Source organism: Ursus arctos, unplaced genomic scaffold (genome assembly GCF_023065955.2).
Source record: "Ursus arctos isolate Adak ecotype North America unplaced genomic scaffold, UrsArc2.0 scaffold_4, whole genome shotgun sequence".
Lineage (NCBI taxonomy): Eukaryota > Metazoa > Chordata > Mammalia > Carnivora > Ursidae > Ursus > Ursus arctos.
Window position 1 is genome coordinate 48,010,493 of NW_026623056.1, and position 25,892 is coordinate 48,036,384.

A 25,892-nucleotide genomic window follows, 5' to 3' on the forward strand; every position below is an offset into this window, starting at 1 on the left:
AGTACAAGAAAATTACAGCCCAATATACCTAATGAACATAAATACAAAAATCCTTAACAAAATATTAGCAAATTAAATCTGGCAATATATAAAAAGAAAAATAGACCACTACCAAGTAGGGTTCATTCCAAAAATATAACATTAGGGGAGCCTGGATGGCTCAGTCATTTAAGCATCCAACTCTTGGTTTTAGCTTAGGTCATGATCTCATGAGTCGTGAGATTGATCCCCACATCAGCTCCATGCTTAGCAGGAGTCTGCTTGAGGATTCTCTCCCTCTGCACCTCCCTGCCACTCACTCTTTTTCTCTCTCTCTCTAAAATAAATAAATAAATCTTTTTAAAAACTGTAAGGTGGATTCACTATTTGAAAATCAATGTGATCATTGATATGTGATACTAACCGGCTAAAATGAACACACACACACACGCACACACACACATACAGAAACACACATAGGCCACATGATCACATGAATTAATGTAGAAAAAATTTTGACAAAATTCAAATGTCTTTCATGATAAAAACTCCCAGCAAACTAGGAATAAAGAGGAACTTTTTCAACCTGACAGGAGGTATCTAAAAAATCCCACATCATACTCAGTGGTAAAGACTGAATGTTTCTCCTCTAAGATCAGATACGAGACAAAGACTTCCACTCTTACCATTACTATTCAGTACTGTACTGTATGTTCTAGTCCGTGCAATAGGCAGAAAGAAAAGAAAGAAAAGAAAAGAGAAAAAAAAAAGAGAAAAGAAAAGAAAGAAAAGAAAAAAAAGAAAAGGAAAGGAAAGGAAAAGAGAAGAGAAATAGGGAGGGAGAAAGAAAGGAAGGAAGGGAGAGAGGGAGAAATTAAACATTAAAATTAAGAACAGAGAAATAGAATTGTTCCTTTTTACAAATGAAATGATTGTTTCCTAGAAAATTTGAAGAAATTTTTTTCAAGGTGGTGTGGGGCTCCTAACAATTATACATAAATTTCACAAGATCTCAGGAGACAAAGTCAACATTCAAATAATAATAGTACTTCTAAATGGTAATAATAAACAATAGGACACCACAGTTTTTTAAAAAATACCTTAAATAACAGCTCCAACAAATAAAAATGAAAGAGACGGGTATAAATCTTTAAAAATTTGTGTAGAATCTGTAGGCAGAACACTGCAGATCACTGATGAAAAAATAGAGGGAGTGTTAGGTAAATGGAAATATATGACAAATAGTACCCAGCAATTAAAAAGAACAAAGCATTGATGCATTCAACAACATACATGAATTTTTAAAACATGTTGAATGAAAGAAATCAGACATAAAGGGGCACTTTTTTTATTACTTCATTTACATGACACATAATCAATCCATTTCTCAGAACAATGGTTGCCTACAGAGAGTAGTGATTATCTGAAGGAGGCATGGGGACTTTCGGGAGTGATGGAAATGTTGTGCATATTGATTTGTGTGGTAGTTATGCAAATGGTTTCATTCATCAAAACCCATTCAGTTTTACACTTAAGATCTGTGAATTTTACCATAAATAAAATATATCTTAAAGATTATTTAGTAATCTGTCCCTGCTTCTAGAAATTTTGGAGTCTAGACTCAAAGCTCCTTATTATAAACATATCTAAATCCTTTCCATATTTCATTACTGAACATCCCAAGAAGAATATATTCTCATTCCATAATAACCTACCCTACCTTCCCTCCCTAAGAAATTACATACTCTGAAAACAATTTTCTAGGCTATTTTTTCCATTGAAACCATATTTAATTACTTGTGCAATTAAAAACAGGTTTGTTTTAAAGATTTTATTTATCTATTTGAGAGAAAGAGAGAGAATGAGAAGGGGGGAGGAGAAGAGGGAGAAGCAGACTCCCCACTGAGCAGGAAGCCCGATGTGGAACTCCATCCCAGGACCCTGAGAGCATGACCTGAGCTGAAGGCAGATGCTTAAATGATGAGCCACCCAGGCGCCCAAACACAGACTTTTTTAAAATTTGGGGCTCTGAGATTAATTTAGGGTCCTTCTAACCTCATAAATATTCTGAAGAAGCATCTCAATAAAATTTCAAACAAGGCCAGTAGGAACTTGTAAGAATCCAGAAGAGGTAAGAAAAAATCAAACTGATATTTGTACATAGTACCTGACTTAGGGTTTGAGAATAGATGGAATTTCTCAAGAACTCCATGGTGAACCTATGAAGGTAGTACAAGAGTGATGGCACAGTTTATGAAGACAGCAGATACCGTCACCAGACAGTATCCTCCACCTCTACTGACCTCAAGGCAATTTTCAGAGAGAGTCCTAGGTCATAACTTATACATAAACAAAATCTTTAATTCTGATGCACATGCTTTGTGATGGCAGGAATCCAAAAAAAAAAAATGAATAAAGGAATAAATTTCACGTTTGGTTTGACATGGTACAGAACAGAAACACCAGCTACAAAATGGCAAGATGATTCATGATCTAAGCCAATCGATTCAGAGGAAACAGCATTTCAGAATCATGGGTGACCACAGCAGTATAAGAACTCCAGAAATCTTGGGGCAGAGGGTTTCACATGGCATGAAACAGGGAGTTGACAAAATTCTATCTCTTGGGTAACCATCTGGCATAGGAATGATGTGCTAGATATCACCACGTTAATTAGGAGGATATTCCAAAATTCCAAAGGGAATCCTTTCTCCTGAACAATACCAAAAGATTGTTCTGGCTTAGACTGTCTTAAAGAGATTATTTTCAGGGTGCCTGGGTGGTGTAGTCAGTTAAGCATCCAGCTCTTGGTTTCAGCTCAGGTCATGATCTCAGTGTCCTGAGATGGAGCCCCACATCAGGCTCCCCGCTCAGCACGGAGTCTGCTTGAGATTCTCTCTCTCTCTCTCTGCCCCTCCCACTCGTGCTGTCTCTCTTTCTCTCTGTCTCTAAAATAAATAAAGTTTGTGGGTTTTTTTTTTTAAGAGAGATTATTTTCATTCTTATGTAGGTTTCATGGCCCCCAACAGCCACCAAGTGATTTAGGCAAAAATTCTGGTGTCAGTTAATATTTTCTGAACAGCTTAGCCTTGATAAAAAATAACCAATCAAAAAATACTTTCATTAAGTATGTTAGTAATACCAGGAAAGAAAATTCTATCTCTATGTCAATATGTTCAACTATCATTAGAAGAGAGGTTGCTGGGTTTGTTTGTTTGATTGCTTGCTTGTTCCAAAGTGTGCCAAGACTTGTGAGGACAATGGAGCTCCACCCTAGTTGAGGTTCAGTGACTGTGATAGCGGCCCTTATATACGTCTTGATGAGGCATCAGCAGCCAAGAGAAATAATAAAAATCCTTAAAAATTTATAATAAAACTTGCAAATGCATATTTGTAAAAGCAATTGCAGCCTTTCTTGAATATTAAGCAATGAATCCCCTTTTTGATCATTCTCAATGATCTCCTTCCCTTCATTCAGCTGTGTTCATGTAAGTAAAATAAGATTATGAAGAACATGGCAAATCTAATCAATATGGCTTATTATAGTCAGTCTATTTAATCTACACAAATATTTCATGAGACAAGTTAATTTGTCAAATAATATAACTTGTAATTTGTAAACTGCTTGTTGCCTAGAAATATAAAGTGATACCATATGAAATGTGTCTCTGTTTTCCCCATATGTTGCTTTCTGTGATTTTTCCCCACCTCCCTATCCCTCATCTAGACGTCTCATCCGCTACAGGAGCCACTATCTACCTATGGCTGTCAATTTAGTAAAATTAAATAAAATTTAAAATTCATTTCTTCAATCACACCAGTCACATTTCAAGCACTCAATAGTCAATAGTGACATATGGCTAATAACTACTGCACTGAACAGTGCAGATATGGAATACTTTCATCACTGCAGAAAGTTCTAATGCACAATGCTGGTCTAGACTTGGTTTTTGCTGTCCCCTGTTGACAAGGATTCTCCCTACCCAGGCCATGCCTTCTCAAGCATCTCTTCATGTTCTTCCTTACACTTCTCCTACCTTCCTAGCTTCCCTGAGCTTTCTCATGGTACCCCCATAGAAAGTACTATTTTGTAATTCCTTTCTTAAACACCTTCCTTTCAAATTAATTAACTGGATAAACTAATCTTGTACTTAGGCTTTCTGTGGATATCAGAGTTGGTGTAGTGTGTACTTTCTCCAAAGTAATACATTTTTATTTTAGCAGAAAGCTCCTGGAAATACGCATTTACATAAGGAGTTGACTCTACAGGTGGTGATTTTAAGCACCATGATAGCTTGGAAACATTGGTGAACAGACCTCAAAAAACAAGAACCTTCAGAACACCTTTCCTAGCACATATCCCATTGGCCTATCCCAACACTAGCCTTGGTCACTATGTTCTTTTGTCTCCTAAGAGTACTGGGCTGTAGCTAAGTGTTACCACAAAAGAGGCAGTGTTTTGTATCTGACAAGGAATAGAAACAGTAAGTCAAAAGAAATATGTTTGTTTTGCTTGTAACTATGAAAATTGTTAGAGTTCGGGGTGGGGTTTTGGTATCAAAATCCATTTACTCTTTGTCTATCCTGGGATCTTTGCCAAGGCATCACACAAACAACAATTAACAGCAAAATAAGAGATAGTATGAGGTTCTTGGTAATAGTTTGGCAAATGTTCCCTCCTTCCCCAACTTAAGGCTCTGATAAAAACTAAATGGTCAATGTAGCTTAAGCCAGGAGACATAAAAAAGAGGGGGGAGGGGAAGTGCAAAGAAGAGACTTTTCACCCCCTAAGTAAGAGATGATCAGTTGTGCAGACAGACTCCAGGCTGCCCTCTGGGTCCATTCGCTGTGGGCAGCTCCTTGTCTGCTACCCACAAACTACAGGAAGTCAAGAGAAATCCCCACCTCCTTGGAAGGCCCTAGCCCTCTTAACATGTTCAAGATAAAAGAGAGAAAGAGAATAGCCAGACCTGCTCAGTTTTTATTCACCAACCCACCTCAACTGTATTTGTAAACAAATACAATATATATCATTTTAACCATATATCAATATACATCACTAAAAGAATTCTTTTAAAAAATAAAATCATAATGCCATTATTACACATCCAAATTTGATAATTATTCCTAAACATCACTATATCCAGTTATTGATGATATTTTACCAATTTTCTCATAATTCTTTATAGTTGGTTTGTATAAATCAAGATACAAACAACAGGTGCCTTTTTTTTTTCTGTGTCATTTAAAATCTTGCTTTTTTAAATCTATGACAGTGGTTCTCACCTCCAGGCAATTTCGTCTGGAGACATTTTTAGTGGGCACAACTTGGAGGTGAGGATGCACACTTCCAGTGGCATCCAGTGGGTAGAGACTAGTGATGATGCTAAAAACCCTGGCATGCACAGGACAGCCCCGACAACAAAGAACTGTCTGGCCAGAATCTTGAAATGCATCACTGAACTGAGCTGGTTTTTATCTCTGATATTTTAAATGTAGTCTCTTGGCTTTTCTGTATATAAAATCACATCACTTGAAAATAGTGACAACTTTTTTTTTCCTGCCTAGAATCCATATTTCTTGTTTTATTTTCATGCTTATGTTATTAACTAGAATCTCCAAAACTGTGTTGATAATGGAAATATTTTTGTTCTACTCCAGACATTAGTAAGAGCATCTTTAAGTTTTAAACAGCTAACATGATTTTTAAAACTGATTTCTAACATGTTTCCTCTTTTCTCTCAAACTAGGGCATGAAATTCAACTAATCAAAACTCTGGGTTCATGACACATTTCTCATTATTGGTCCATGAAACTCTTTTCTGTTTATTTTGCTAAGGCTCTTTGTCCTATTCCTCCTTTACCGAGCATTTAACAGTAGTTATTGAACTAAATCAAATTCCTTTTGTACATTATTAGTGTATCTTTCCCCCTGTAATCTATTACTGGATTACCTTTTGTTGTTCCACATTCCGAGATTAAATCCTACTTGGTTCTTGTGTATTATTTGTGGAATATTCAGTTATAAATTAGTTGCATACATTTTGTTCCACTATTTTTGCATGAAATCAGTTGTCTTTTCTTTTTGTAGACTTTATCAGGTTTTATGTCAGAATAACCCTCCTATTTTATTAAAGAAAAATGGAGGTACAGAGAAATTGGGGGTTTTTTTGAGAAATTGTTTTTTAACAATTAGTTGGTGAACTACTAAGGCTCTACTATTGAATTTTTTTCTCTGGAAAGCTTTTAAAAGAAGCAAGGTAACCTTTAAATGGAATGGTTTAGAGGCACCCTATCATTCAAGTAAACATTAACCTTGAATTGCAACTTATTGCCCCAAGGAAGTTTTGTTACCCTGTCCGTTTCAGGTCAAGTTACCCTTAAGAGAGATAGAGACTGTGAATAAAGTAACTCCTCAGCCAAAACACCCCACATAGGATGGTTAACTAGAACTTCTGTATCTTTTTATCATTATTCTATAATTTAGGTTGATTAAGTTAACAATACTCACAAGTCCAGGAAGGAAATAACTATTTTTCTTTCAAACCAGAATCTAGCTCTAGTCACTCAATCCCTGAAGTAGTTGTTTAAAAGCTATTTACTTTGAGTTGCAATTTCTTTCTGTCAAAAAAGTCTCTTAATTCATTAATCACCTTCACATTTAGTGACAAGAACACACTACACAGAAGGAAACTTCCTCATCTCATCTTCAGGGTATTCCCCAAAAAACACCATCTATATTCATTTTGTGTTTCTATTTCTTTGTCAGATTCTAATATTAGTAATTCAAATATACATGAGCTCTTCTGTCTGTTCCCCATGGACAGAGTTTATGTTGGTATTGTGATTCATTGGAAGTTTCAAGGGATTTTGAGTTTGAAGGCTGGGTTCTAGTCTCTGTTCTTCTACTAATAAACTAAATCAAGTCACACTGTAATAATAACATCTACCTACCTATTTGACAAGTTGTCACAAAAAACAAGTGAGAAGAGGTATGTGAGCATAATATGTAAAAGGAAAACGTTACTTGTTATTTCATCAGGCAATAACTGAAAATAGCAACAGCTACCGTGCCTGGATGCTTACCAATGTCAAGCGTTCCATTCTAAGAACCTCACATACACCATCTCACCGAAGCTTCTTCACAAATGATGAGGCAGGTACTCTTGTAAAGAACTATAAGATTAAAAAAACATTAATAATGTTATCAAGGAAATAGAAGTTATGGAATTTAAACCTAGGTCTTCTGATTCCAAAAAAGAACGCTTACCCCTTTGCTATTCAAGAGCAAAAACCCCAAAGAACAATGTTACTTAGTATGGATGAAATATAACAACCAACAAGTTAATTCTTGAATTCTCAGTCAGGCTATACGAAGTAGAAGGTTATCACCCTCCCATTTCCTTGTTTTGTTACCCTCTCCTACGAGATGGTGGCTAAATGTCATTTGCCTCTGCAAAGCTACTCTTCATTCCGCTTTGTGTCCAGGAGCACTGGCCCATATGAACAGCGTCAACAGACCCCATCGCTCTCTGACCCTGGTCGGGCTCAATCAAGAGACACACTTAATTTGTGCTGTTCTAATTTGTGCCGAGAAAAAATTCAAGAAAACATGCCTAAATTTATAGGATATCCAGAAGTTCTATAACTTACCTCTCATACTCTTTTCATTTTTTGTTAATTTTTATTATTGTTCCTCTTTAAGCCTTACATCTTCAGAAATGTAACTATACATAATTAGGGAATTCTGTTATTTTTAGAAGTACATGTCAAAATCAGTCTGGTTATTTTTCATCAGATCTTTGATTATTAAATAATGACTTATAAATTCTGAACTTCTCAGATTTGTAGATATATGGCTTAACTATAAATCCAATATTAAAGAACTGTGTGCTTTGTTACCACAAGATGCAGAATAGGTAAAACAAATAAGTCAAGCAGAGAAAGACAATTATCATATGATTTCTCTCATCTATGGAACATAGGAACTAGGAAGATCGGTAGGGAAAGAAAGGGATAAAGAAAAGGGGGGTAATCAGAAGGGGGAATGAAGCATGAGAGACTATGGACTATGAGAAACAAACTGAGGGCTTCAGAAGGGAGGGGGTGGGGGAATGGGATAGGCTGGTGATGGGTAGTAAGGAGGGCACGTATTGCATGGTGCACTGGGTGTTATACGCAACTAATGAAGCATGGTGCACTGGGTGTTATACGCAACTAATGAATCATGGAACTTTACATCAGAAACCAGGGATGTACTGTATGGTGACTAACATAATATAATAAAAAAAACATTAAAATTAAAAAAAATCTTAAAAAAAAAAAAAGAATAGGTAGAACAAAACAGAGGATCGTCCAGTCTAATCTTCTCCAGTTGAGCCAGATAGTCTCTTTGACCTCACATTTTTGGAAGGTCACAGACAGGCCACAGCATTTTCAGAGGGAAAGGACCCAAATGGTGAGAAAACATGAAATACACCATACAAAGAAGGGTAAAAAATAAGTCCTGAATATGCTTAACCTGAAAAAGTAGGATTTTGAGAGGAGCAGGAAAAAAGCTGGCTTCAGTCTTGAGGGGTGGACATAATAGAAGGAAATTATGTTTGTTTCATGTCGTCTTAGTATAATAAGAACCTTTTGTATAATAAGTGTAGGGTGATCGTTTTCGGCTCAATATAAGCATGCTTTGTGTCCCAGGCTGAGCTCAAGTCCAACACACCACTGCAAGGTCAGACCTGCCTGGTGAACTAAAGGGGTGCATCCAAGTTTACTAGCAAAAGACAACAAAGCACCTTCAGGATGTCATCCTGTAAGTGAGGAGGACATTGGGCACAGAGATGATGATTCATGAACACAGCCTTCTTTAGCTGGGGAGATAGTAGACTCTAAGAAATGCATGGTGACATCTTCTGATCCAGCCCATGAGGGACTCACAACTAGATCCTAAGAAAGAGAACTGGGTAGATAGGTGAGTGCCATAAGTAGCAACCAAAAGTACCATTTTCGCTAACAATTCTGTAAGACTTGAGGGAAAGCAGCCCTGCTGTGGAGCCATGTAACCAAAAGTTATTTAAAGGGGAAAATATTTTTTTCTAGTGACTCACAAGAGAGGAAGGGCACCGGAGCAACAGGACAAGAAACAAACAGAGGCCTCTTCATAGTAACTGAACATGACTCACGGGCCTTGTTTGTGAGCCACAAGAGACACCCCCTGAGTACACCTCAACGCCTTGGAAGTTGGGGGACATTTTAGGTTAGTAGAGTTCTCTATTATCGGATGAGGCATGACAAAGCAAAACTCTGGTTACTTAAAGAAGAGCTCTTCTACTAACTCTTCTCTTTTATCAAAACATGGGACAAGCTGCCTAGAGAACATTATGTCAGGTGCCAGAGGGCACATCCTCATCCCTAACCCAGCATTGACATTGAGTAGGCTATTGATAAATATTTGCTGAATGTGAATTCAACATGTCTTACGGAAATTTTTTCTCTCTCAAAAGTTTGAGGAAGCACAAAAGAGAACTCTTTATCTGTCATTCTGTTACTGTTCACTCAATTCCAATCAACAATGAAGAAGTGCTTCACGAAGCAGGGGTGATAGGAACATGCTAAAAAGTTGTAAGCACTCCTTGGAAAACTGGGTGATTCCAGGGCTGGGGCAGGGAAAATATACGAACAGCAAAAAGTAACTTGTAGTGCTAGAAAATAAGGAAGTCTCGGGGCGCCTGGGTGGCACAGCGGTTGAGCGCCTGCCTTCAGCTCAGGGCGTGATCCTGGCGTTATGGGATCGAGCCCCATATCAGGCTCTTCCGCTGTGAGCCTGCTTCTTCCTCTCCCACTCCCCCTGCTTGTGTTCCCTCTCTCGCTGGCTGTCTCTATCTCTGTCGAATAAATAAATAAAATCTTTAAAAAAAAAAAAAAAAAAGAAAGAAAAAAAAGAAAATAAGGAAGTCTCAAAAATAAAGGATGCAGCCATGTGGAAAAGCCATAGGAGACGGAAAGAGCACTCAGTGGCCATAATTGGAAAAAGTTTATCAGCAAATTAAATAGCAGTAATATAGGCTAATAATCCCAATAATAAAATTAATATCCATGAACCTATCCTAATATAAATATGTGATTGAATAAATAAATACATAAATGGGAAAAAAGAGACAACTCTTCTTACAAAAGCATTTCAAGAGTTATCACCTCACACCGATTCGAATGGTTATTTTCAAAAAGACAAGAGATAGGTGTGGGAGGACATGGAGAAAAAGAAACCCTTGTGCTCTGTTGGGAATGCAAACTGGTGCAGCCACTTTGGAAAGCAGTATGGAGGCTCCTCAAAAAATTAAAAATAGAAATACCACGCAATCCAGTAGTCCCACTTCTGGGGCTGTATCCAAAAGAAATGAAAACAACATCTGGAAGAGATATATGCACCTCCATGTTCACCGCAGCATTGTGTGCAAAAGGCAAGACATGGGAACAACCTGTGTCCACTGATGGACGAGTGGAGAAAGAAAATATGAGATAGAGAGAGATGATGTAAATATAGACAGATACAGATATATTCCAGCCATTAAAAAAAGGAAATTCTGCCTTTTGTGACAGTATGGATGGACCTCAAGGGCATTATGTTAAATGAAATAAGTCAGACATGGAAAGACAGATATGGAATGTTCTCACTTATATGTGGAATATTAAAAAAAAAAAGAAAACAGACTCCTAGAAATAGAGTAGATAGGTGGTTTCCAGGGACTAGGAAGGAAGAGGGAAATGGTGAGATGTCAGTCAAAGCGTACAAACTTCTGGCTATAAAGTGAATGAACTCTAGGGATCTAAGGTACAGCATGGTGAATATAGCTAATAATGCTGTATTATATACTAGAAAATTAAGGGAATAAATCTTCAGTGTTATCACCACACACTTGAAAAAATGGTAATTATGTAAGAGGACAGAAGTGTTAACTAACCTTTTGTGATAATTATTTTGTAATATATATGGATATCAAATCATGTTTTACACCTTAAACTTACATATCCTATTTGTCAATAACATCTCAATAAAACTGGGGGGGGGGGAAGGCACACATTTATCTCCTTAAGTTTGATTTAAATCAGCCTATTTTTTTAAAAGAGAAGGATTTCAATTAATAAATAGAAAATAACCATTAGAACACCACGGTAATAATTGCCGCAAGCAAGACACCTGAAAGATGCTAAAATTAGTGAGTGAGAGTTTAAGCAAAAGTGGGATATTTGCATATTCTCAACTTGTCTCCCACAAAATACTGAGTAATAAGAAGGAAAAATGTCACTTTGTAGTAGGCAGCCTGGAAGATATCATCCTAGCTAAGTGACCAAAGTTAACATCTCTGGTAATACTTACTGATATCATATACATCCTGCTACGAAGTACTGAGAAGGGCACATCATTTCTGTGGTATCCTCTGCAATAAAGCATAACCTCAATCTAATCATGAGTAAACATCAAACAAACTCAAGTTGAAGGGAGTTCTACAGAAATAACTGACCAGTACTTTCCAAAAAGTGTCAGGGTCATAAAAGATAAGGAAAGACTAAGAAACTGCCACAGATTAGAAGATACTACAGAAATGTGAAAAATAAATGCAATGTGTGATCCTTGATTGGATCCTGGAATAGATAAAAGGACATTAGTGGAAAAATTGGTGAAATCCAAATAAATTCTGTAATTCAGTTAATAGTAATTTAGTTCTAAGGTTAATTTCTTAGTTTTGAACATTGTTTTATGGTTACATAAAATGTGAAAGAGAATCTGGGAGAACAGTATATGGAAAGTCATTGGACTATTCCTGCAACTCTTCTGTAAGTCCAAAATGATCTCAAAATAGAGAAGTTTAAAAATATAGGATGAGCACATCCTGGAATCCCTAGGACAGGAAGACTGGAACACTGGATAAAATTAGTACACACTCACTTACCATTGGGACAAGTTTCCAAAAGTTCAGAGAAAAGACAGACATGATCTCAGATGCAGAGATCCCGAAGGGAAAGTGATTCAGGAGGAAAAGTGGACCCTAATAAGAACAACAAAACATATGAGAAACTTCTGAATCATCTTCCTGCCTCTTCCTTTCCCCTACTGCCAATCAGCCACCCAATCCTATCAGTGCTGCATCCTAAATGTCGCTCTGTTAGAACCCCTCCTCTCTAGCTGGTATTTTCATCTTCCTCTTGACTAATGATTTCCCCTTCACAAGTTGTCCCAAGTCTAACATATCCTAAGTTGATGTCACCAGAATTGTTTTTCTAAAAGAGGAATCTAGGGACGCCTGGGTGGCTGGTTGGTTAAGTGTCCTAAGTCTCCGACTCTTGGTTTCCACTCAGGTCATAATCCCGGGGTCTTGGGATCCAGCCAGTGTTGGCTCCCTGCTCAGCGGGCAGTCTGCTTCTCCTCTCTCTCTCCCTCTGCCCCTCCCCCCACTCATGCTCGCTCGCTCTCTCTCAAATAAATAAATCTTGAAAAAAATTTGTTTTAATAAAAGAGGAATCTATTTCCCTTCTCTTGTTCAAGAACATTCAAGCTTATTCAAACTCCTTAGCATAGCATAAAAAGTCCCTCACCACTTATCCACTGTTTAGCTTAAGCCTCATCTCTGTTCATTCCCCCAAGAAGCACTCTACACTCCAGCTGCAAAACTAGCTAGGAAGCCTGGAACATATCATCCAGTCAGGCTTCTGTTCATGTTATTCATTCATGAATAAATACATGTTACCCAGCTTCCCTGTTCTCTAAACTCTTACTCATTCTTACTCAAACATCATTTGTTTGACAGGCCTCTCTGATTCTTTATAATCTCCTTTCCCATTCTACATGCCCTGCAAGCAGAATTAACCCTGTCCCTCTGCTATGCTCCCCCAGGACATTACAAATACTGTTAATACACATACACCTCACTGTCTGTGGCTGGTAGCATACAAGTTTGATTCTCTTAGTAGAGTGTAAGTCCTGTGATGGGAAGGTCCAAGTCTAATTCACCTAGGAATCTCTAGCCCCAACTCAGGGCCTGGCACTTATGGGTCAGTCAACACCATCAGATGGGTTGAACTAAATTAAAATATAATCAAATCTGATTCCCAGAGGATGCAAAAGGAACAGCAGTTAAAGAATTTATATGTTACTCATGTTTCTGTCAAACTCAAATTTTAAAATGGACTTCAAAAAATGAGGGAGGAAATAAAAACCTCAAGGTTATAGATGGACATAAAAGAGTAGTAGATAGCTACAAGTATTCTAGTAAAAATGCTATAGCCAGAATAATCTGGGCTTGAAAACAAAAACATTATTGACAACAGAAAGCTACATCAACTTGAAGAAGAGTAAGTAAAGGGAAAGCTAACTGTTGGGAAAGATGGAAATAATGCCAAAGATGAAAAGTAGGAAACAAAACTACTCAACTTTTTTTTGCTTACATCTTTTTCTGTCAAGGAAAATGATGTTCACATTATAAGGAGGAGAAAAATTTTATTAAAGGAAATGATTTAAAATTTTTTTAAAAAGGGGGGGTTGAGGGGCACCTGTGTACCTCAATTGGTTAAGCGCTACCTTCGGTTCAGGTCACAATCCCAGGGTCCTGGGATGGAACCCTGAATCAGGCTTCCTGCTCAGCGGGGAGCCTGTTTCTCCCTCTCCCTCTGCCTCTCCCCCTGCTTGTGCTCTCTCGCTCTCTCGTTCTCTCAAATAAATAAGATCTTATAAAAAAGATTGATTTGAAAGAAATGATTATTCAATCTCAATTCAATTACATCCCAGTCTAAAAATAACTTGCTGGTATGAACCAGTGACATACATCACTATCAGAAATCTTTAGGAAATTATGAGTTGCTGCAGTGAAAAAAAATTGCAATTTATAAACAGAGTAAGAGAGAAAAAACAATGCATCCCAGGAACCATGAGTCCCTCAGCTTAATATTAAACTCCAATTAAATTATACAGCAGTTATTAAATGGGCAGTTCATCAGATATGGTAAAGTTGTGCTGTACAATATGATAACCACCAGTCACATCTCACTATTTAAATGTAAATTCTTTTAAAAAAATTAAAATCAGTTCCTGAGTCACACTAACCATATTGTAAATGTTCCATAATTATCTATGGCATGTGGCTACCCTATTGGACAGCACAGATTGTAGACTATTTCCATTCTGACAGAACACTGAACAGTGCTGCTAAAGAAAGTAGTAAGCAGTAGGAAGCAGCATAATTTACAGAGAATGTCACACTGAACTAATACAATTTTTATCATTTTATTATTTTGTAGGATTGTTATACTGTTAGAAACAGAGTGCTTAGATATAGACTATCTTTATTTCAACAAAACTTCCAGCCAAATTTCTTATGAAACCTTAGTTGAGGGCACCTGGGTGGCTCAGTCGGTTAAGCATTTGCCTTTGGCTCAGGTCATGATCCCAGGGTCCTGGGATTGAGCCCTGCATCAGGCTCCCTGCTCAGTGGGGAGCGTGCTTCTCCCTCTCCCTGCTGCTCCCTCCACTTCTGCTCTTTCTGTCAAATAAATAAATAAATAAAGCTTAAAAAAAAGGAAACCATCGTTGATAAAAAAAAATTTTTTTAAATATAAACAAGGGATAATACAATTGAGCAAACAATTGTCCCCACAGAATGTTGACTATAAAACATATAATTGGGGGAAGAATGATTTATTCGTTTTCTCTAAAATCTTGTCATTTGTCCTCTCTTGCTCTGTGTTTTCATCAACAATTTGCCAGGCAGGGACATTTATCCAGCTTTCAAATAACTAAATGACACTGAAATTATTTCATAACTTTCTAGAAGACAATTTGCTAAAACATATCAAAACCTTTGACAATTTTACTTGCCCTTTGACTCACAGTTCCACTTCCTCAGGAAATAGTCATGGATGTTTGGGAAGATTTAGCTACATGTGTGCTAATTATAGCAAAATATTTGGAAAAAACTAAATGTCAAATAATAGAAAACTAATTAAATAAACCATATATTTGCTTTGATTCAACTGCATTCCCAATACCCCCTACAATGCTATGCACTTTGTGGGTATTTTTAAAAATATATCAAATAAATGTTGAATGATCAGAGGAAAAGAAAAAATTCTAAAACAAACTACATGGTATGATCATACATATCACATATACAGTTTGGTAATAAATGTATATGTACTATATGTGGGCATGCAGGGTATACATATTTGCATCAAAAAGACTAGACAGATGTACTAAAATGTTAATATTTATCTCTGATAATGAGTTAAGGAACAACTTTGGTTTCTTCTTTTAGCTCATCTGTACTTTCTAAAAGTTCTATCATGAATAAATGATAAACAATGTTTTCAATAAAGAGCAATGGATAATATATTTGATTAAAAAGCCAATAGGAAGGAACAAAACACACTCAACAAGCTAGAAAAGTGAACCACAATTAACAAGAGGAAGCTTAACAGGTATATGGAGAATGTCTAGCTTTTAAGTCCTCAAAGTCCTCTAGAAAAGGACAGTTTAGAGAAGACTGCCCCAACAATACGTTTGGTAAAGTAAACACAAGATTTTTAAATGGATTAAGTGGCAAAATATCCAAAAGAGTGAATACAAACAAATTACATCAACAGGCTATCTTGTCTAGAACAGGGAAAGTGATGGTCCCTCTGTACTCAGAGGTTGATCAGCCTTATCTGCTCACTTCTCTCTTTGTTTTATACAGCGGCATTTATCCAGAGGTGGGTAACCAGGAAACTGAAGAGAATGAAAATCCTACAACATGAGAAAAATTGGCAGAACTGGTGCAGGTTGGCCTAAAATAGAAAAATCTTAGAAATTCCCAGATAGGTATCTTAATGTACAAAAGAGGGACTAGACAGCATATACTGATACAGAGAAGTTATAGGAGGTCAGATTTCCACTTAGCAGAAGGAAAAAGAGCAAGTAAAAACTACATCAGACACGAAAACCTGCACACAAATGTTTAAAGCAGCTTTATTCATCCTTGCCTAAATTTGGAACCAACCAAGATGCCCTTCAATAGGTGAAGGGATAAATGAACTATGGTACATCCAGCAATAGAATGTTATTCAGTGCTAGAAACGAAGGAGCTATCAAGCCATGAAAAGACCTAGAGGAACCTGAAATGCATGTTCCTAAGTGAAAGAAGCCAACCTGAAAAGGCTGCATATGGTGTGATTCCAGATATATGACATTCTGAAAAAGGTGAACTATGGAGACGGTAAAAAGATCAAGGGTTGCCGGGGGTTGATGGGGAGGGTGGGAAGGGGAATGTAATTATTATGCCTGATACTATAATGATAGGTACATGCTGTTATACATCTGTCCAAACTCACTGATGTTGGACGTACAACATCAAGAATAAACTCTAATTTAAACTGTGGACTTTGATTGATAATAATTTGTCAATATTGGTTGGCTCATCAACTTTAACAAGTATCACACTCTGGTGAGCATGGTTGATGGTAGGGGAGACCGCGTGTGTATGTCTGTGTATGTTTGGGGAAGGCTGTTTAATTCTGCTATGACCCTAAACTGCTCTTTAGAAAGCTTATTAGTTAAAAAAATTAATAACCAAAAATATTTCACTGAGAGGTAGTGATCTGCCTGTCACAGTTAATAGAGGGAACACTGAGAGAGCAGCTGTCAGGAACACTGCAGAAGGAAGTTTTGAATTACGAAGAAGATTCTACATGTCCTCCCAACTCTGAAGTTGCTATCATTTGTTCATTCAGTATTCAGTTCATTCAGCATTTATTGAATACTACTATGGATTGAATATTTGGGTCACACCAAAATTCATATGTTGAAGCCTGAATACTCAATATAATGGTATTCAGAGGTGGGGTCTTTCAGAGGTCCTTAGGTCATGAGGATGGAGCCCTTGTAAATGGGATTAATGCCCTTAAAAGGGGACGAAGAAAGCAGAGTTCTCTATCCACTGCATGAGAAAACTGGAAAGAGAGCCCTCACCAGAACTCAACCATGCTGGCACCCTGATCTCCGATTTCTCAGCCTCTGAAACCATAGGAAGTAATTGGTGTTATCTAAGCCACCAAATCTGTGGCATTCTTGTTAGAGCAGCCTGAACAATCAATGACAAATACTTTCTACAGTTATTTTTACACCTGAAGTATTTGTACCTCCAGGAATATGTGAGGGCAGGCCAGTAGGTGCCCAAAGCCACAATGTAAACTTGGTGCATCTTTCAAGAACATTGATTTTGTCTAGATTTTTTAATAAAAAAATAAAAGTACAGCATTCTTCAGAACAAAAAATACAAATGAATTTCAAAAGATAAAATAGCAAAGAAATGTCATGGGTGCCATGAGGTGTTTCTAAATTTATCCACAGACCTCACCAGTGCCCAAGAAATACAAATTCCCACTGCTCTTAGAATATTTTAGTGGAAAAGTGATAGAAAAACTGACTCGCTCTGTGCCAAGAACTATATGCTCTGCAGGAAGAATACATGTATAAATCAAGCCTAGCTGTACCTTCAAAGAGCTGACAGTTCACAGAGACCACAGGCTCCTTTCCCTCATAGGAGAAAAATACAGATCTCTGATAAGTGGTGAACAGGACTAACTTTCTATACCAGGACCAGCATGGGTTTCATTCCTAGTTGTAGAAACCTTCCATCTAGCAGTACCATGCAAATCTTGATAATATGATAATATGATTTCATAAATGTCCTAAACAGGTAGCAGTAACCCAGGTGTGATTTCTAGTGGGGAACTGCATGGTCGACCTTAATTGATATATCTCAAGGGAAGAGGATTTAAGTTGAAGTTTGTTTTATCCACAGAAAGTCCATGCTTTATGAGTGCCATTGAAACAGAGATTCTGATTAATTTCCCCTTGATGTTTCCCCTTTTGAAGTACATTCCTGATCACACAGTGTTTGCAGAGAAAGATAAAAACAACTCGTTTCCATCGTTGAAGAACTTGATATATTTTGTGTATCAATATGAACAGCAAGACCAATGAAAGAGAAAAAGGCATGGTGGAGTGAGTGTGTGAATAAAATAAATGTTAAATATGTAACAACAATTAAATATATTTTTATAATAATTTTTATTATGTTATGTTAGTCACCATACAGTACATCCCTAGTTGTTGATGTCATGTTCCATGATTCGTTACTTGCATATAACACCCACTGCACCATGCAATACATGCCCTCCTTAATACCCATCACTGGCCTATTCCAATCCCCCAATCCCTCCCCTCTAAAGCCCTCAGTTTGTTTCCCAGAGTCCATAGTCTCTCATGGTTCAATCCCCCTTCTGTTACCCCCCCTCATTCTTCCCTTCCTTCTCCTACTGATCTTCCTGCTATTTCTTATGTTCCATAAATCAGTGAAAACATATAATTGTCTTTCTCTGCTTGACTTATTTCACTTAGCATAATCTCCTCCAGTCCTGTCCATGTTCCTGCAAATGTTGTGAAATCGTTCTGTTTGATGGCTGAGTAATATTCCATTGTATATATGGACCACATCTTCTTAATCCAGTCATCTGTTGAAGGGCATTTTGGCTCCTTCTACAATTTAGCTGTTGTGAACAATGCTGCTATGAACATTGGGGTGCATATGGTCCTTCTCTTCACTACTTCTGTATCTTTGGGGTAAATACTCAGTAGTACAATTGCTGGATCATAGGGTAGCTCAATTTTTAACTTTTGAAGGGACCTCCACACTGTTTTCCAAAGTGGCTACACCAACTTGCATTCCCACCAACAGTGTAAGAGGGATCCCCTTTCTCCACATCCTCTCCAACATTTCTTGTTTCCTGCCTTGTCCATTTTTGCCATTCTAACTGGCGTAAGGTGGTATCTGAATGCAGTTTTGATTTGAATTTCCCTGATGGCTAATGATGTTGAACATTTTTTCATGTGTCTGTTACCCATTTGTAGGTCTTCATTGGAAAAGTGTCTGTTTGTATCTTCTGCCCATTTTTTTATTTGATTATCTGTTTCTCGTGTATTGAGTTTGAGAAGTTCTTTGTAGATCTTGGATACCAGTCCTTTATCTGTAGTGTCATTTGCAAATATATTCTCCCATTCCGTGGGCTGCCTCTTAGTTTTTTTGACTGTTTCCTTGGCTGTGCAGCAGCTTTTTATCTTGATGAAGTCCCACAAGTTCATTTTTTTCTTTTGTTTCTCTTGTCTTTGGAGATGTGTCATGAAAAAAGTTGCTGTGGCCGATGTCAAAGAGGTTGCAGCCTATGTTCTCCTCTAGGATTTTGACGGATTCCTGTCTCACATCGAGGTCTTTCATCCATTTGGAGTTTATCTTTGTGTATGGTGTGAGAGAGTGGCCAAGTTTCATTCTTTTGCATGTAGCTGTCCAATTTTCCCAGCACCATTTATTGAAGAGACTGTCTTTTCCCCCCTGGATGTTTTTTCCTGATTTGTCCAAGATTAGTTTCCCAAAGAGCCAAGGGTCCATTTCTGGGTTCTCTATTCTGTTCCATTGGTCTATGTGTCTGTTTTTGTGCCAGTATCATACTGTCTTTGTGGTCACAGCTTTGTAGTATAGCTTGAAATCTGGCAACGTGATGCCCCCAGCTTTGTTTTTCCTCTTCAACAATTCCTGATTCAGGGCCTTTTTTGGTTCCACACAAATTTAAGGGCTGTTTGTTCCAGTTCTTTGAAAAATGTCATTGGTATTTTGATTGGGATGGCATCGAAAGTGTAGATTGCTCTGGGTAGCAGAGACATTTTAACTATGTTTATTCTTTATTCTTCTGATCCATGAGCATGGAATATTTTTCCACCTTTTTGTGTCTTCTTCAATGTCTTTCAAGAGTGACCTGTAGTTTCTAGAATATAGATCCTTTATGTCTCTGGTTAAGTTAATTCTGAGATAACATATGATTTTTGGTGCTATTGTAAATGGAATGGATTCCCTAATTTCTCTTTCTTCATTCTCATTGTTTGTGTATAGAAATGCAAATGATGCCTGAGCATTGATTTTGTATCCCGCCACATTACTGAATTGCTGTATAAGTTCCAGTAGTTTGGGGGTGGAGTCTTTTGGGTTTTCCATATAGAGTATCATGTCATCTGCGAAGAGAGACAGTTTGAATTCTTCTTTTCTGATTTGGATACATTTTATCCCTTTTTGTTTTCCAATTGCTGTTGCAAGGACTTCTAGTACTATGTTGAATAGTAATGGCAAGAGTGGGCATCCTTGTCGTGTTCCTGATCTTAAAGGAAAGGCTTTCATCTTTTCCCCATTGAGAATGATATTCGCTGTAGGCTTTTCATAGATGGTTTTTATGAAATTGAGGAATATACCCTCTATCCCTACACTCTGAAGGGTTTTAATCAGGAAAGGATGCTGTATTTTGTCAAATGCTTTTTCTGCATCAGTTGAGAGGATCATATGGCTCTTGACTCTTTTCTTGTTGATATGATCTATCACACTGATTGATTTGCGAATGTTGAACCACCCTTGCATCTCAGTGGTGAATCCCACTTGGTCTTGATGGATAATCCTTTTAATGTACTGTTGGATCCTATTAGTTAGGATCTTGTTGAGAATTTTGGTGTCCATAAGTCTGGCTGATGGCTTATCGATCTTATTTATTCTTTCAAAGAACCAGCTTCTAGTTCTGTTGATCTGCTCTACTGTGCTCCTGGTTTCTAACTCATTGATCTTTGCTCTAATCTTGATCAATGGCTTTCTTGTGCGTGGGTTAGGCCTGTTCTTCTGTTCCAGCTCCAGCTTCTTGAGGTGAGAATATAAAAATTGCATTTTAGATTTTTCTATTCTTTTGAGTGAGGCTTGGATGGCTATGTATTTTCCCCTTAGGACTGCCTTTGCAGTGTCCCATAGGTTTGGGACTGATGTGTTTTCATTCTCATTGGTCTCCAAAAATTGTTTAAATTGATTTTTAATTTCATTTACCCAATCATTCTTGAGCAGGATGGTTTTTAGTTTCCAAGTGTTTGAGTTTCTTCCAAATTTTTCCTTGTGATTGAGTTCCAATTTCAAAGCACTGTGGTCTGAGACTATGCAGGAAATAATCACAGTCTTTTGGTATCGGTTGAGACCTGTTTTGTGACCCAGTATATGGTCTATTCTGGAGAAAGTTCCATGTGCATTCAAAAAGAATGAGTATTCTGTTGTTCTGGGGTGTAGTGTTCTGTATGTATTTATGAGGTCCATCTGGACCAGTATGTCATTCAAAGCTCTTGTTTCTTTGTTGATTTTCTGCTTAGGTGATCTGTCTATTGCTGAGAGCGGAGTGTTGAGGTCCCCTACTATTAACATAGTATTATCAATATGTCTCTTTATTCTAGTTAAGAGTTGGCTTGTGTATCTGGCTGCTCCCCTGTTGGGGGCATAGATATTTACAATTGTCCTATCCACTCTTTGGATACATCCTTTAAGAATAATATAGTGTCCTTCTGTATCTCTAACTACAGTCTTTAGTTTAAAATCTAATCTGTCTGATATGAGAATTGCTACCCCAGCTTTCTTTTGAGGTCCATTGGCATGAAAAATGGTTTTCCATCCCTTCACTTTCAGTCTGGATGTATCTTTAGGTTCAAAATGAGTCACTTGTAGACAGCAAATGGATGGCTCATGTCTTTTTATCCAATCTGCAACCCTGTGGCATTTTATGGGAGCACTTAGGCCATTCACATTGAGAGTGATTATTGAGAGATATGATTTTAATGATGTCATGCTGCCTGTGAAGTCTTTGTTTGTATAGATTGTAAATTTCTGTTCTGCATCACTCTTGGGGCCTTTTTACTTTTATAGAACCCCCCTTAATAGCTCATGTAGGACTGGTTTGGTGGTTACGAATTCGGTCAGTTTCTGCTGATCCTGGAAGGTCCTTATCTCTCCATCAATTCTGAATGACAGCCTTGCTGGATAAAGGATCCTTGGCTGCATGTTCTTCTCGGATAGAGCTCTGAAAATATGCTGCCAACCCTTCCTATCCTGCTAGGTCTCTGTAGACAGGACTGACATTATTCTGATATTTTTCCCTCCATACGTAAAGATTTTCTTCCCCCTGGCTGCTTACAATACTGTATCCTTGGATCTAATATTTGCCAATTGCACTATGATGTGACGTGGTGTAGGTCTGTTGTGACTGACCTTGGGAGGGTCCTCTCTGCCTCTTGGGCATGAATGCTTATTTCCTTTGCCAGATTAGGGAAGTTTTCAGCTACAATTTGTTTAAATATCTCTTCTAGAACTCTCTTTTTCTCCCCCTCGGGGATGCTGACGATTCTGACATTGGAACGTTTCATTGAGTCAGTAATCTCCTGTAATCTACATTCTTGAGACTGGATCTTTTTGAGCCAAGTTTCTGTTTTAACTTTCCCTTCTACCATCCCATCCTCCAATTCACTAATTCGTTCTTCTGCCTCATTTACCCTGGCCATCAGAGCATCTAGTTTAGACTGTATTTGATTCATAGCATTTTTAATTTCTGCCAGATTTGCTCTCATTTCTGCCCTTAGAGATTCTATATTCTCATTAATATTTTTGTTAATATTTTTTTCAAGTCTACACATCATCTTGACCATTGTTACTCTGAACTCCATTTCTGACAATTTGGTTATATCCATATCCATCAGTTCTGTGGCAGAGGCCACAGACTCATTATCTTTTCTTTGCTGCGGAGGATTTCTCCTCCTTGCCATTCTGATGCAGAGAGGTTGCAGGGATGCCCAGAGCCCAAATTATTGACCAGGACCCAGGCAGTGTGCACTTCTTTTATAGGGCCCTTAGGGATGTGGGCTTCTTGATTTTTCAGCCTGCCTTCTGGGGGAGGGGCCTGACATGCTTACACTCAGGCAACCCTGTTTGGGTAGCGTCTCCCTGTCCCCTGCGAGAGGGGATGGGGATGGGCACAATGTGAGCTGGTATTTCTGGGCTTCTGTTCTCTGGCAGCTTTCCCTGGTGGTTTTCTGAGAGTCAGAGCAGCAGTGGCCGAATCCCAGCCTATGTCTCAGAACAGAGAGATCACAGTCCGCTCTCCACTAAGCTCTCTTAGCCATTTAACTCTGTTTCTGTCGGTGCTGCTAAAAACCCTGCAGCATCTCTGGCTGTGCAACCCACAGCCATTCTCCCAGCCCTCGCTTCCAGGGCTGGCATGTCTCTTTCCTTTGTGCTTCTAACACCGCCAGCCGCCCCCGCTTCCTGCACGCACTCCCGAGCTCCCTTTCAGTGTGGTTTGTGTGCACTCTGGAGCGCCAGTTTTCAGTCTGGTCACGTGTGCACTCCCGAGCTCCTGGTCTCAGTCCGGTTCCAATGTGTGCTATGGAGCACCAGTTGCCAGTCTGGATGTGCGCGTGCTGCCGAGCTCCCAGTTTCAGTCTAGTTCGAGTAAGCACTCCGGAGCTCCGTTTTTCAGTTTGGACGTGCGCATTCTTCCCGGGCTCATGGTCTCAGTCTTCTGTCTCGCGGGTGCCAGTCGGCGAGTCCACCCGCTCCCCCGTGCCGTGCCGTGCCGTTGGCTACCGCTTCCCAACGCCCGAACGCGGCGGCGCCCTCCCCCTTCCATTTATCTTCCAATATCTGTGCACGGATTCATGGCTCCCCAATTCGTACCTCAATACTCAGCGCTGGAGATGTTCCCTTGTAGAGATCCAGATGTATCTTCATGCATCTCAGGCTGATTTCGTGGGTGTTCAGGATGGTCTGGTAGCTATCCAGCTCAATTCAGGGTACCAGCTGAAAAAGGGGTCCCCTACTCCTCCGCCATCTTTTCTCCTCCTCCAATTAAATATATTTTGAAAGCCATGGAATGTCATAAAAACTAAAACATTTCTATCCCTACATTCACATTACCAATAAACTGAAACTAGTCATATTGCTATCTACTCTGTATGTCAGCCCACTTCATCCAAGTGTGAAGACAAACTCACTCACAAGCTAGAAAAATCAGCATCCCTGAGGTGTCTGTTGTTACGCTGCCCACCACAGGTATGGACACACTGCCTCAAAACTCTTCAGTCAGCAAAGTAATTGCTCTTCCCTCTGCACTCCCAACCATTAAGTTACTTAAAGAAATGCTTTTTAAATGATAATAAAATTGAAAGCAAGAAACTAGCATCCTTGGATAAAGGGGAACCCTCTTGCACTGTTGGAGGAATGAAAACTGTGCAGCCACTCTGAAGAACAGTATGGAGTTTCCTCAAAAAACTAAAAGTAGAACTACCCTATGATCTAGCAATTGCACTAGTAGGTATTTGCTCAGAGGATACAATACTGATTCAAGCTGGTATATGCACCCCGATATTTATAGCAACATTAGTCAACAATAGCCAAACTATGGAGAAAGCCCAAATGTCCATTAACTGATGAATGGGTAAAGATACGGTGTGTATGTGTATGTATATATATACACATACACACATATATGTACACACACACATATACATACAATGGAACATTACTCAGCCATCAAAAAGAAAGAAATCTTGCCATTTGCAATGACATGGATGGAGCTAGAATGTATTAATGCTCAGCAAAATAAGTCAATCAGAGAAAGACAAATACCATGGTTTCACTCACATGTGGAATTTAAGAAACAAAACAGACAAACATATGGGAAGTGGGGGGAAAAGGAGAGAGGGAAATCAATGATAGAGAACAAACTGAGGGTTGATGGACGGAGGGGGACTAGGGATGGGCTAGATGGGTGATGGGTATTAAGAGGGCACTTGTGATGAGCACTGGGTATTGCATGTAAGTAATGAATCACTGAATTCTACTCCTGAAACCAATACTGCACTGTATGTTAACTAACTAAAATTTAAATTAAAAAAAATTTCTAAAAAGAAATTAGCGTCAATATAGAGGCTTGTGTTGTCAATGGCTCCAATTGTCTCAGAATACTCATGTATTCATTTTGTTTATTTATTCAACAAACATGTATTGTTTTTCTACTACGGGCCAAGTAATGTGCTATGTGAGTCTTTCCCCAGGTAGCGCCACCACCGTCCGTCCATTCATTCTTCCTGAAAACTGTTTCTCATGTTGCCCTGTAGACAGCCATCTTCAGCACCACACTTACAAGAAGAAACCAAGAAAACTTACTGTTTGACTGCAAAGCCAACAGTTCCAATATTGGGACCTAGTCTAAAACCCCAGGGCTAGGAGCCTGGCTTGGTGGGCAAGGGTATCCCAGCCTAAGGCTCAGAGATAACTCATCAAGAGCCTGTCTTCCAGAAGGCTCTATTCATTCATACCAACAGATGTACGTATATCTATTGCTTATGTCCATTTATAAAATTCTCCTAAAAGCCAACTTGATAGTGAAAGACAACTTGGCACGTCAAAAACCTAGTCACCATATTTACAAGCTTCTATAGAAAGGTAAATACATTTGTCATCTCCTTCCTGTGACTATTTGAAGTTAATATATTTATTTCATTTAAGTTATGTTATGTATCTGTTTTCTCTCAATGCCAGAGAAGCAGTTCATCCACAAGAAATCCTGTGGAAATCAGGATTCCTGTCTAATGAGTAGAACCAGACGATAAGGAAACTTTTACCATAGGACTTTTACTTCTTGTCAAGGTGCAGAAATATGATTGCATCTATATTTTACTGTTGATGGGTTTGGTTTTGTTCTTGGTTTTTAGTAAGGGAAACTTATAATTTAGGAAAAGTGAGGCTAGAAGTAAGATTGTTGTAGTTCTTGCAGAATGAGGTAACAAAGAATCAGAAAATCCTCAGCAAATTTGGGATTAATTGCAAGGACACAGTACTGCTCATAGCGAATGATCTCCTAGCAAGACGTGATGAATGCTCCCTCTTTACAGAGGAATCAGGAGGAGTTCAAGTCACAGAGATGCAAACAGGTGCAGGAGGCTAACCCAGTCACCCTCCAGCCCAAGCCCTTCAGGTGTCTTTGTC

At 38.5% G+C, this 25,892-nt stretch overlaps 1 protein-coding gene across 16 annotated transcripts in view; it reads right to left on the bottom strand.

Moving 5' to 3' along the window:
• Positions 1-25,892, bottom strand: part of ZPLD1 (zona pellucida like domain containing 1) — a 336,172-nt gene that overhangs the window by 273,272 nt on the left and 37,008 nt on the right. For 13 of the 16 annotated variants that reach the window (XM_044381697.3, XM_044381701.3, XM_048214932.2 and 10 more), the window contains exon 3: positions 7,066-7,155. The gene's annotated coding sequence lies outside the window, so the exon portion shown is untranslated. Of the gene's footprint in view, positions 1-7,065; positions 7,156-11,353; positions 11,415-11,927; positions 12,024-25,892 lie in introns of all 16 variants that reach the window. The other 3 variants (XM_048214940.1, XM_057306576.1, XM_057306575.1) reach the window with 2 other exon arrangements.